Source organism: Lycium barbarum, chromosome 10 (assembly GCF_019175385.1).
Source record: "Lycium barbarum isolate Lr01 chromosome 10, ASM1917538v2, whole genome shotgun sequence".
In the NCBI taxonomy this organism is placed as follows: domain Eukaryota; kingdom Viridiplantae; phylum Streptophyta; class Magnoliopsida; order Solanales; family Solanaceae; genus Lycium; species Lycium barbarum.
In genome coordinates this window covers 50,398,126-50,411,205 of record NC_083346.1, presented here as the reverse complement: position 1 = coordinate 50,411,205, position 13,080 = coordinate 50,398,126, and the positions used below count along the sequence as shown (strand labels likewise).

Below are 13,080 nucleotides of genomic sequence, written 5' to 3'. Positions count from 1 at the left end.
TGTGTACAGAAACATATACCATATCATATCCGACCCCTGCCAAAGGACTCGGCAAACAGAACGTGGCCACCCCCCGACGCTGGTGCCACCACACATAAGGAGCAGAATAGGGGATAACCCCGTAACATAACATATCATATCAGATGGCCATATCAGATCATATCATATCAGAATGTGTATACTAATACCCTACCGGGTGAGACCTCAAAATGGGTCCTTTCCTTATCAAAGGTTGTATCTCTGTACCATACCGGAATAGAATCCTCGAACTGGTGCTGTTTTACCTCTTCCATAATGGATGATTCACCAACTTCTCGGACAAAAATTTCAATATCTTCTAAATCGACCAAACGGACTCCAAGGCTAGCTGACTAATGAGTTTTACAAACCAATTCTTTGTTTCTGAATGTACGCCGGTCAAGCCGTCCATAGATTGACGACTAAGTGTGTATGCCACAACGTTAGCTTTTCTAGGGTGGTACAAAATATTAACATCATAATCTTTCAATAATTCGAACCATCTTCTCTGCCGCGAATTCAGCTCCTTTTTCTTGAAATATATATACTGGGGGCTCTTAGGGTCCATATAGATATCAACGCGGACCCCATGTAAGTAATGCCGCCATATCTTTTCTTTCTAACCTACAACTTGATTTTCTCCGTACGAGACCTTAACAGAATCACAATTATATAGTACACAACCTTATCCGATAGCTCGCACTCAAGTAATATACTTAATGTTGTTGTTTATATCTTAGTAATCACCTTCTTCCTTCATACCCATTCTTTATCTGTCGTTCTATTTTCTCGATAATCAAATAATTCGATATTCACATGATTCATCATTTCATGCCATAACTTTTCCTTTGCCCTGCGCTATTTCATTTTAGTTCTCTTTCGCAATTAACTTCGTGCTTTGCCCGTCGACTCTTTTAGAGGCTCCGCTTAATTACGTTTCTTACGGTTCACTTTTTTTTTGACATTTTGATCTCATTACCTTCCACTCAATTATTCTCTTTTCTTTCCAAACATCGTTGTATTAGAATCTTCCAATCTCAACCGGTAGCAAAATAAATATCAGTCTACTTCGTAACATCAATACAATACCTTTCCCCTTTTCTCGTAAATTCTGTCCAGTTAATGTTTTCCATATATTACAACACTGGCTATTAGGGTTCACCAATCAATCGACATATCATAAATTGGGGGGGGGGGGGGGGGGGGGGGGCTACACATACGTATATATATATCACTGCCATTTTTTTTACAATACATCTTCAATCACTCGTTCAAATTTACTCTAATTTCAGAGCTGCGCTGCTTTTTCTTCCCTTTTAGCAATCTAATCCGTCTCAGCTCGTGTGACCCCTATAAAGTTTCTTACCTTTCCACATATCCTAATTCCCTTTAGGTTACCCCGAATTTCCTATTCGTCTCTTATATCTATGTTTGCGAAAATATTTGTACATTTCCCAGGGGGTCACCCATCCCAGAATTGCTCTGGCCCTGACACGCTTAACCTTACAACTTTAATGCATTTAAGCACGTTAAGGCCGGTATAAGTACACCAATTGCCCCGCACGTCCTCTGTCACGCAATTTAAGACAAGTCGGGGTCTTGACAGCTTTTCAGAACGTTCTCGTAGCGGGTCCCACCCCGACCAAGCGAGAATTCTTTTATTTTTCTGACTATGTCGTCTTCAATATTTACCTCCATGTATATATATTATATATATTTGAGTCGTGAGCGAACCACTCAATTCCCGACTGCTTGTCATACACTTTGTATCCTTTCAATTAGAGGAAACTTGATCGTTGGACATTTTTGCCCTTCCACATATTTCTCCCTTCACATGGGCTGTGCTAAAGCAAAAGGGGGTTGGAACATATTTCTAGTCCATTTAAATAAATTCCGAATTTGATACTCATATATACTTTCTCGAGATAAAATTTTCCAAATAAGGGTAATGCTTCTTACAAATGACATGGAGGGTATCTCTTAAACTTTAATCCAACACAGTAGGTTTGCCCTATCGGTATCGACCCTCAAGACATGTTAAGAATTTATATCTCATTTTCCTCTTCATATTCCTAGAAAGATTTGGGCAGAGGTTCCTCTGTATTTCTTACTATCCCAAAACCTGTACACAGGAAATACCAACCATGCCTCACAGGGCCAACACATATACGTATATACATATCATATCATATCGCATCATAGCCACACGGGGCTAACAATTTCAAATAAAAGTATAAAGATGTCGAGGCTTACCTCACATGCCCAACTCAAACTGCACCTACTACACTTTCCTGTTTATTTTTTTCTTTCCAATCTTCAGCTTCATGTTTCAATCGTATTTCAAACACCTTACCCAGCATACATCTTTCATACCATTACTTACCTGTGTACTGTGTAGCTTCCAATATCATCAGTCATTGTCTTACGTCGATACCGTTCTCCAGCTGAAATCAGAGGTTAGTAAAAAAAAGGAATTCATTTCCTACAGCTGGCTCTATCGCACGATCTAAGATTCAAAGAAAGGTAACACCCTAAATGTCTTGTAGCCTCCTGTTTATAGATGTGGTGCACAACACACCGATAAACAAGACTCTACTAGACACGGTCTGTAGACACTCCGAGGACGAACCGCTCTGATACCACTTTTGTAACGACCCAACTCCGTAGGCCGCGACTAGTGTCCGTGCTGGACACCCAAACGTACCCAATAACCCAGACTAGCATATCAGCAGAATATTTTTAAATGTAAAAGTCAATTGGCGTTAGTAATCATCATAAATGAACCGACATAGTACATGGGAGCCGATAAGGCTGTCACAGATCATATCATCCCAAAACATATACAAAACCCACACAAGTATGTCTACAGACCTCTACAGATTATAACAGAATCATAAGACGGGACAGGGCCCCGTCATACCCCTGAATAGCATACATATATACAATAGCAGCAGACTGTACCAACATATAGGCTCTGGACAAAAGAGCACTCCCAAAATGGCAGAATAGATGTCCTAGGCAGGCGGGTCAGCAAATCTGTCGTCTGTACCTGCGCGGCATGAAAACGCAGCCCCCGAAGGAAGGGGGTCAGTACGAAATATGTACTGAGTATGTAAAGCACGGAACGTAGTAAACAAAGTCATAATCGAAGCAGAAGATACAGAAAATGAACTGAATATCCAGATTAGCAAAATGTTGATCATATAGCATAAATAGTATTCGCTGAAAACATATGTCGTACCTGGTCCCATTACGGAACAAGATCATAACCGAAACAGAACTTACAGAGAAGTGAGTGTAACATTCGAAGTATCAAATGCATATTTTCAAAACATGAGGAGTGTGTACAGAAACATATACCATATCATATCCGACCCCTGCCAAAGGACTCGGCAAACAGAACGTGGCCACCCCCCGACGCTGGTGCCACCACACATATGGAGCAGAATAGGGGATAACCCCGTAACATAACATATCATATCAGATGGCCATATCAGATCATATCATATCAGAATGTGTGTACATGGCACAGCATACTCCACAACCCATGTACATATATACCTTCCCCCTCACATCGAGGCACGGCGAACAATGCAGTGGAATACGCTTGACAACATATCCTGGCCCGGGCTTAGTGGGGGAAACATTGAGGCATCCACGAATGCAGTAGTGAGAAACTAAATGCAATAAAAATACCATATATTTCCAGAGACTCAATGAGGCATATCGGATGACAAATCAAACCAATGAAATCGGACAGAATCATAGTAAGTGTATGTCGTATGTCATAATGAGTTACGGAAGAATAATCCTTCAGGGATCATTTTCATATTCCAAAATAGTTTACCAGACTCGAGGGAATCATTAAAACAATTTTCCTTAGTAGTTAAAAGGATAGTTAAAACGTTTCATTTTATATTGTTCGAAAATAAGGCAATAGTACACTAAAAGGCAAAGCGGGAATAGTGGGAGACTAAATGAGACACAAAATATCATACCTTTACAGAGATTCAATAAAGTATTTAGAATAAATATCATTGGTAGTTAGAAGAGTAGTTAAGGCGTTTCCTTTAGAACCGCTTGAAATTAAGTTATAACACAAAAAGGGTAAAGTCGGAAATAGTGGGCCCACCTCGGGACAACCGAAGCGGTGGGCTCAAATTACGTATATTAAGCTTATGGGGTCACCTACGGAGGTCCTAGGGACATTTCATAACTTTCTAGACAATTTGCGGAAGTTTACACAATTCTTTAACAAAGCATACTTATAGGGTTCAATTCCAGTGAATGAAAAAGGGACAATTTGAAACGCGGATTCCGAAAGACAGAATATTTCCCGAGGCTCGAATCCGATCCTAGTACATCTAGGACATGCCAAAAGAAGAATTGGGATAGCTTTACATACCTTTTATGCTTTTTACGCCTTTCCAAGTTCACTTCCCGTTTCGTCCAAAATCTACAAATGGTCACATTTACCAAATGTTAACCCTAAGACTTTAGGACTTAAATATCAAATCAACACTTTTCTACAGAAATTTGGGCAGCATTTCCCCTATACATATAGCATCCCCGAGAATTCAACTCGGCCAAAACAATCAACAACAACCCAATAACAACACTAACAACAACAACAATAACTACAAGACACAATATGGCACAACTAGTTCCCTTTCTAACATAGTGCGATACTTCCATTTCAACTTCAAATTTCCAAACAAATCTCAAGGGTTTCACATTCATCATTAATCAAGATCATCACAATATAATTTGGAAGCATTTCATATCAATTCCACAAAATATTCACAACATATACACAATATACAAGCTTTCCACCAAAGTCATAATTCCACCAAAACTTCTAATCTTTAACAAACATTTTCATAACATGTTTCTATCTTCCAACTTCATCAACAATCATCATACTTTACACCTTACGACTTCATTTCCACAATATCATAAAATCATATTAGAATGACATAACCTTTTACATTCCATTTCAATGCCAACTTAAATCATATTACCTTCCTTTACATTATAAGGATCACAACAACACAACCAACATATTAAACAAAATTAATTCATTCCCATTCTAATCTCCATATACCACACGGCCAATACCTATATTTCCAACTTCAACCAAATTCATTCTACTTTCATTCTCAATATGAATTCCATCATACTCACAACTAGAATACAACATAAATTTAACTCACCATACGTATATAACATACATACACACACGGCTACATGCCAACTTACATACCCACTTTGCAAACTTCCATATTTCCATACTTTTTACTCATTTCTACATACTACAACACAAACAAACCTTCATAACATAATAACATAGAATGAATTCTTACCTTTTTCTCCAATCTTCTTCACTTAACCAAAGTGCGGAAACGATGAAACGGATGAACCATCTTCCGAAATAATCATACCACGTTGTAGAGGGTACTTGAATTGGTAGGAATACTACAAGAAAACAATTTTTGGAACAAGATTTAAGGTACTCAATTTCCATGGGTCTTGGCCGAAATGGCCCTTTGTTTTTGTTCTTCATCTTTTGTGTTTCTTGAAAATTCTAATGGATAAGTGATAATATATGGCCCCTTTCATCTATTTTAACACATGGAAAATTCATTAATTTTTTTGTGGGTTTGGGCCATGGATTTGGCCGGCCACCCTCTTAAACATGGGCCTCATTTTTTTTTTCTTTTCATTTTTCTTGGGCCAAACCGGTTGGTCCCGAGTTGGGCATAGCCCACTGATCTTTCGACCGTAAAACGTCCATATCTCCTTGTACCGACTTCACCTAGGAACCCACGACCTATGGTTGGAAAGCTAATTCAATTATCTATAACTTCTATCTCTTGGTATTTTTCCAAATTCCAAACTTATAATACCGTTTTTGCCCCTCCAAGTTAGGTCACCCGGAAACGTTTTCTTAAAAATATTCGTTTGGAGGGCTTCCACTTTGATTTGGCCCAAGGGTCCTTCATGAGTTGTGTTTAACTTTACATATGTGATTCATATAGCTTGTCACATGTTCCAAAAAAAAAAATCTTGACGTGTGGGCCCCACCTCAGCTTACAAATAATCCGACGTTCAAAAATACGGGATATAACAGATTCAAAGACTATCTCCGCACCTATTTTCACATGAAGGATTTGGGCCCTCTGAAGTATTTTCTGGGAGTTGAAGTAGCACACGGACCAACCGGGTTATTTCTCTGTTAATGGAAATATGCCCTGAATATAATCTCTGAGGCCGAATTATTGGGATCTAAACAATTAATACTCCCATGGAATAGAATCATGGTTTGGCGTTGGCCGGAGGAGCCAATTTGGGTGATCTAGAACCATACCAGCAGTTGGTCGATCGATTGATATACCTCAGTTTTATGCGACCCGAGTAGTCATATTGTGTGCATGTTCTATCCCAATTCATGCAGCAACCGAAGGAAGCACACTGGAATGCGGCTATCCGTGTGGTGCGTTACTTCAAGAAGAACCTATGACAAGGCATAGTAATGAGAAAAGATTGTGATCTCCAGTTGTATGGATGGTGTGATTCGTACTGGTCAGGATGTCCGTTGACTCAAAAATCACTTACATTTTGGTTTATCTTCCCTCGAGAATTCACCCGTGTCATGGAAAACCAAGAAGCAGCATATTGTCTCCCCCTCATCAGTGGAGGCTAAGTACCGATCTATGGGAATGACCGTTTGTGAATTGAAATAGTTAAAGGAAATTTTGCATAGTTTGGGCGTTGAACACAAGTCTTCGGTTAAAATGTATTGTGACAGTCAAGCAACTTTGTATATTGCATGAAATCTGGTGTTTCATGAACGGACTAAACACATAGAAGTGGATTGTCACTTTGTTCGGGATGCAATCAAATTCAGTATAATATTCGCCAGTCATGTGTCAACCAACAAACAATTGACAGATGTGTTTACAAAAGCTTTGGGAAAACTGCAGCACGAATATTTACTTGGCAAACTAGCATTCGAGACCCTCATGCTCCAACTTAAGGGGGGGGGGGGGGGTATTGAGAGTATATATAATAGTTTATTTATGGTACTATTGTAAATATTGTAATATAGGAATTATAGTTATATTAGAATAGGGTTGCCTTATTAAACTATGATTAGGATTCAGGATTCAAGGAGGCAACTTGCCTCTATATAAGGAGGTCATTATGATGAATACAAAGTAGAAAAAATTCTCCTATTATTCTTCTCTCTAAATTCTCGTCCCAATCTTGCTTTTAACAATATTGTATGTAAATCTAGTAATGTTACATATTGTTACCCAAAAAAAAATGTTACTTCCTCCGTCTCAATTTATGTAATATAGTTTGATTGGGCACGGAGTTTAAGAAATAAAGGAATACTTTTGAATCTTGTAGTCTAAAATAAGCCAAAGATATTTATGTGGTTATAGATCATCTCGTTAAGCGTAAAAGGTAAAGTTTAAAGTTAAATTATTGTCGAATAAGGAAATGTATCATTCTTTTTGGGAAAGACTAAAAAGGAAAGTGTATCACATAAATTAGGACAGAGGAAGTACTTATTATTCGTAAGAATATGACAAACAAATTTGTATTAGAATAAAAAAACTTTAAAATTCAGAGAAATAATTTTTAATTACTAATCGAAGACTAACTCTATCATTTTGTGACTAACATCCCCTCGTTAGATAAATTAATTAACTAAACTTATTATATTTCGCTGAATGAGGGAAATTTTCAAAGTCTCGAAAAAAGATTGGGCAATTTGCACGATTTCCCTTATTTGGGGAGGTTTTTAATTTTTGCCTTTCGCCTAAAATACTCCGAGGTTCTGGGTTCGAATCCCCGCTCAGTAAAAAAATCAATTGCAAGGCAAGTTTTGTTGCAATATTAGGCCTATTCGGGCAAAAGTTAGGCCTTAAGACATAACTTTCGTAGAATTTCAGCAGAGTAAATATATATTTTTTTTTTGCCTAAGGCAGAATTTTAAGGCAAATTCTACCTTATAAGGCAGGCTTTTCACGAAGCCTTGCCTTGAGAATTTCTTTTTTTTTTTACTGGGTGTGGTTGGAACCCAGAACCTCGGGGTATTTTCAACCACTTTTTAAGCCAAGGACAAAAAGGAAAGACCAGCAATTTGAGGGGAAAAAAATTAAAGACCAGCGCCTTTGAAGGGTAATCCGTGCAAAAAAAAAAAAAAAGATTCATTCTATGCCTAACCAAATACTTATAAGATAAAAGCCACGTGTGCGAGTTAAATGTTGTTTTTTTCTGAAAAGATGAAGAAAAACAAGATGAGTGCGTCATTTACCAGGAACCCTTTAAAAAAAACAAAAAAAACCAGGAACCCTTTGAAATTTATTACTGGATTTTTGACACTCTTGTTGCCTCTGAAAATGATTCTTGATGGTTCGGGATATAGTGGCCTACAAATACATTAGGAAGTTCAAAATATTAAAGGAAAATTAGCCGATCGAGTAAAATGGTTTAGGATGAGACATTAATTTCAAGGAACAAGGAAATAACATTCAATACCAGGCAATTATAGTCTAAGTCTATTTTAAAATAAATAAATTAGCCTCATAAATAATAAGATATTGTGAAAGTAAAGAATACCAGCATAACTTTCTCCTGCAATGTAAAATGGCCTTTGCTTGTATTGTGGAAACCTTTCATACCATCTTTTTAGAAAAGTGTAGGCATCTCTAGCTGCATTTTTTTCCCACAAAGTATAAATTCCAATAAGATTTTAATAATGCAAACAAAAGTTAGTCAACACTTGAAAGTATGTGGTGGGAATGTGACCTGTTCTCTGATCTCCTGTGATCATATCAGATGAAGTGTTTGAATAGGAGAAGCCAACCCCAGCTGGAGAATCAAGGAATAGTAAGTTGGCCTCTGCATACACACAATTTCACCTAATTAATTAGCACTAGATTATGAAGATTCCTTCAAAAATGGGTATCGTATCACCCAATTTATCGAAAATTATTTTAGTACATAGGAGTATTTATTTAAGTTACGAGTCAAAAATGTTGAATTTAGTGGAACGCTTATGGAACACATATTGCATCCACCTTTGCCTAACATGTTTGAGATAGTCGCACCAATTCTAAACAAGGTTAATAAGTGTCAGAGGCGGATTCAAGATTTTAAGTTTATGAATTTTGGATTATAACTATTTTTTTATTAATGGGTTTGAATAGATTATTTATGCATATTAAGCGAATTTGTTAACACAAATACAGTATATAGGCAGAATCTACTAGATTCTGCTGAACTCGTAACTTCAACTCAATGATAAATCCCCTCTTGTCAATAATTCAACTTACGCTTGTAAAGTGAAATTTATTTTTCTTCATTTCTGTTTTTTGGTTGGAAAAGTTTCTCTTTTACACCTTCATCGAAAAATTACACTGTTTAGTTAGATTAAAATTATACATATGACTCCCTTATTTTCTACTGAAAGAGAGTTGTTGGCACATAAAGAAACAAGCTTACCCAAGTTCCAAGCATATGGACTCAACGTTGAGTGTCTTGCCATCAGTACTTACCCGAAAAGGGCCAATCTGTTCAGAGGCTCCATATGCAATGGACGAACAACCAGGCCCACCATTGAGCCACAAAACAAGAGGGTTTGAGTTGGGCTTCTTCATAGATGGGCTTTCAATTAACCAATAGAATAAGGCCCAGCCCGCTGTCGCGTTAACCGTGATGTAGCCAGAGTATTGAAAGAAGGTGACATTTTCCGACTCTCCAGGAAGCTTTACTATCCTATCTTTCTCTTGTTGTTTCAGAACTCTGGTGGTGGCAACCACTGTGACAGCAACAAAGGCAAGCCATAATGTAGCAAAGCCCAAAATATGATTGAGAGAGTAAGAAATGTGATACATCTTGTCTCTCATGTTCATCTAAGTCAATCTAAACTTTGCTTGGAGTCTTCAATACATATACAGGATGAGATAGATGTAATTATTTGGTTTCAATTTTAGAATAGGACCTAAGAAGTCTTCTCCCAACTATATACTACTATTCTATAAAAGATTGAGAAAGATGATCACTGGGTGCATTTGTTATATAATGAACGGTAGCTCAAAAAAGAAAAAAATGGTGTTACTTGATTAAGGAGCAAAGTAAACCTCCTTGACCATCATTTCTACCAGTTTAACATGTTCTCATTAATTTATTATTTCCTTCATTTATATATTACTCTCTGTTCTAATTTAAGTGTCTTAATTTGATTGAACACGAAATTTAAGGAATTAAAAGAGATTTTTGAATCTTGTGGTTTTAAATTAAACATGTGTATAATGTACTAAATGTTTATTGAATCTTGTAGTTCTAAACTTGTCATGTATGGTGTTTAAATTATCAATTTACTAAATATAGAAAGAGATACTCTTTTTAAGACAAACTAAAAATATTAAAATAAAAAACTTAAATAGGGACGGAGGTAAAATTCTATAAAAGATTGAGAACGATGGTCACTATTCACTGGATGGTTCAAATCACGAGCATTTTACTACTTTATACAAGAGCCGGTTTCGTGGTCCGTCGTCCATAAAAATTCGTTCGTCGTCCATAAAAAAAAAAAAAAAAAAAAAAAAGTGGGCCCCATACTAAACACCAATCGTCCATATAAAAAAAAAGTAGACCTCATATTAACAAAATCAAGCAATATAAAAAAAAAAGTGAATTTCATATTAAAAAAACAAACAATGTAAAAAAAAAAAAGTGCATCCCATATTAAAAAATCAAACAATATTCATGTAATTTCTAAAGTATCCCATTAAATCAATAATGATGGATTCATTGCCACATGCGTATCAACTCATTAGTGGGAGCAAATGAAATTATTGTGCAGCAAAAAACATAGACCCCACATTATTACTTTTCTTTAAAAGGTTAAGTAGCCAAATCATTTTTTTTATATTAGTCTGAGATCTAATTTAGTTATTAAACTGTTGCATTTGCTATTCCGCCACGCTATTTATTTGTTATATTTACTAAAATAAATATACTTATAATACTTATATTTTAAAATAAGATAAAATTTAATTACTTTTTCATTTTTATTCTTATTCTTATTCTAATAAATGTGAAAAGAGATTAATGTCGTAAAAGAAAAAATAATATCAAATGGAGATTAAATAATGAATAAGGTAAATTAGTCAAATTCGAATTCGAATTGACGTTTCCTTAAACAACCATGCAAAAGACAACATGACAAGTAAAATGAGCTAAACCGAGAATATTTACCAAAAATAAAAAAAACACTAGTTCTTCGTTTAAATAGAAAATCAAATTTCTACTTTGTTTCGTTGTAAACATGTAAAATTAATTTAACAATTTGAATTAGAATTATCCAAATCAAAATTTGATAAAAAATAATAAGTGTTTTACACCTTTAAATTAATCGAATTAAAATTGAAAGTATTAACTAATGCTTAAATATTGCTATTGTTTTATCTCAAAGAGAAGAAAATAGTTTCCTTTTAAACAAGTCTTCTCTTTTAAAAAGTATTAATAAATTTTTGTAGACTTTGTATTCATAGCAAAATAATATAATAAAGTTTTGGATACGGAGCACAAACTACAATGTTATATTAATCATGTTTTGAACATAGTATATATATATATATATATATATATATATATATATATATATATATATATATATATATATATATAAACAGTGCAAACTAATAATGTAAAAAAAAATAAAAAATGGGCACCCCATATTAAAAAATCAAACAATATTCATGTAATTTCAAAAGTATCCTATTAAGTCAATAATGATGGATTCATTGCCACATGCGTATCAACCCATTAGTGGGAGCAAATGAAATTATTGTATAGCAAAAAACATGAAGCTCATATTATTGCTTTTCTTCAAAAGGTTAAGTAGTCAAACCATACAATTTTCTTTCCTTTTTTATATTAGCCTGAAATCTAATCTAGATATTGAACTGTTGTATTTGCTATTACTCCATGTCATTTATTTGTTATGTTTACTAAAATAAATATACTTAAAATACTTATATTTTAAAATAAGATAAAATTTAATTACTTTTTCATTTTTATTCTTACTCTAATAAATGTGAAAAGAGATTAATGTCGTAAAAAAAAAAAAATCAAATGGAGATCAAATAATGAATAAGGTGAACTAGTCAAATTATAATTCTAATTGACGTTTCATTAAAAAACCATGCAAAAGACAACATGACTAGTAAAATGAGTTAAACCGAGAATATTTTAAAAAATAGTATTTCTTCGTTTAAATAGAAAATCAATTTCTACTTTGTTTCGTTTTAAACATGTAAAATTAATTTAATAATTTGAATTAGAATTATCCAAATCAAAATTTGATAAAAAATAAAAAGTATTTTAGACCTTTAAATTAATCGAATTAAAATTGAAAGTATCAACTGATGCTTAAATATTGTTTTTGTTTTATCTCAAAGAGAGGAAAATAGTTTTCTTTTTTAAACAAGTCTTCTCTTTTAAAAAATACTAATAAATTTTTGTTGACTTTGTATTCGTAGCAAACACTAATATAATAAAGTTTTAGATATAGAGTACAAACTACAATATTATATTAATCGTGTTTTGAACATAGTATATATATCTATATGCATAAAACAATATAAACCTATGTATGTTTATTATCAATATAAAATATACATATATTATCATTATCCAAACACAACTGCATATACATAGATACACTATAATCCAAAGTATTGGGCCCGTGGGCATAGGCCGTCTAGTGTTATATATAATGGGTTGTAGCTTAAAAAAGAAAAAATGGTGTTACTTGATTAAGGAGCAAAGCAGACCTCGTTGACCATCATTTCATCGGTTTAACATGTTCGTATTAATTTATTAGTCCCTCTTTCCATTTTTATGTGTTATGTATTGACATGACACTCCTATTAAAGAGTCAAAAATAAAATGACAATTTTACTATATCCATCCTTTGAATATAATAAATGTAATGTTTTGGAAAATGCACCGAGAGGTGACTATAGTAAATAATAAGGATAA

General features: G+C 34.5%; 1 pseudogene; it reads right to left on the bottom strand.

Moving 5' to 3' along the window:
• Positions 1 to 2,435: 2,435 nt before the first annotated feature.
• LOC132615459 (serine carboxypeptidase-like 26) lies at positions 2,436 to 10,136 on the bottom strand (annotated as a pseudogene).
• Positions 10,137 to 13,080: the final 2,944 nt, after the last annotated feature.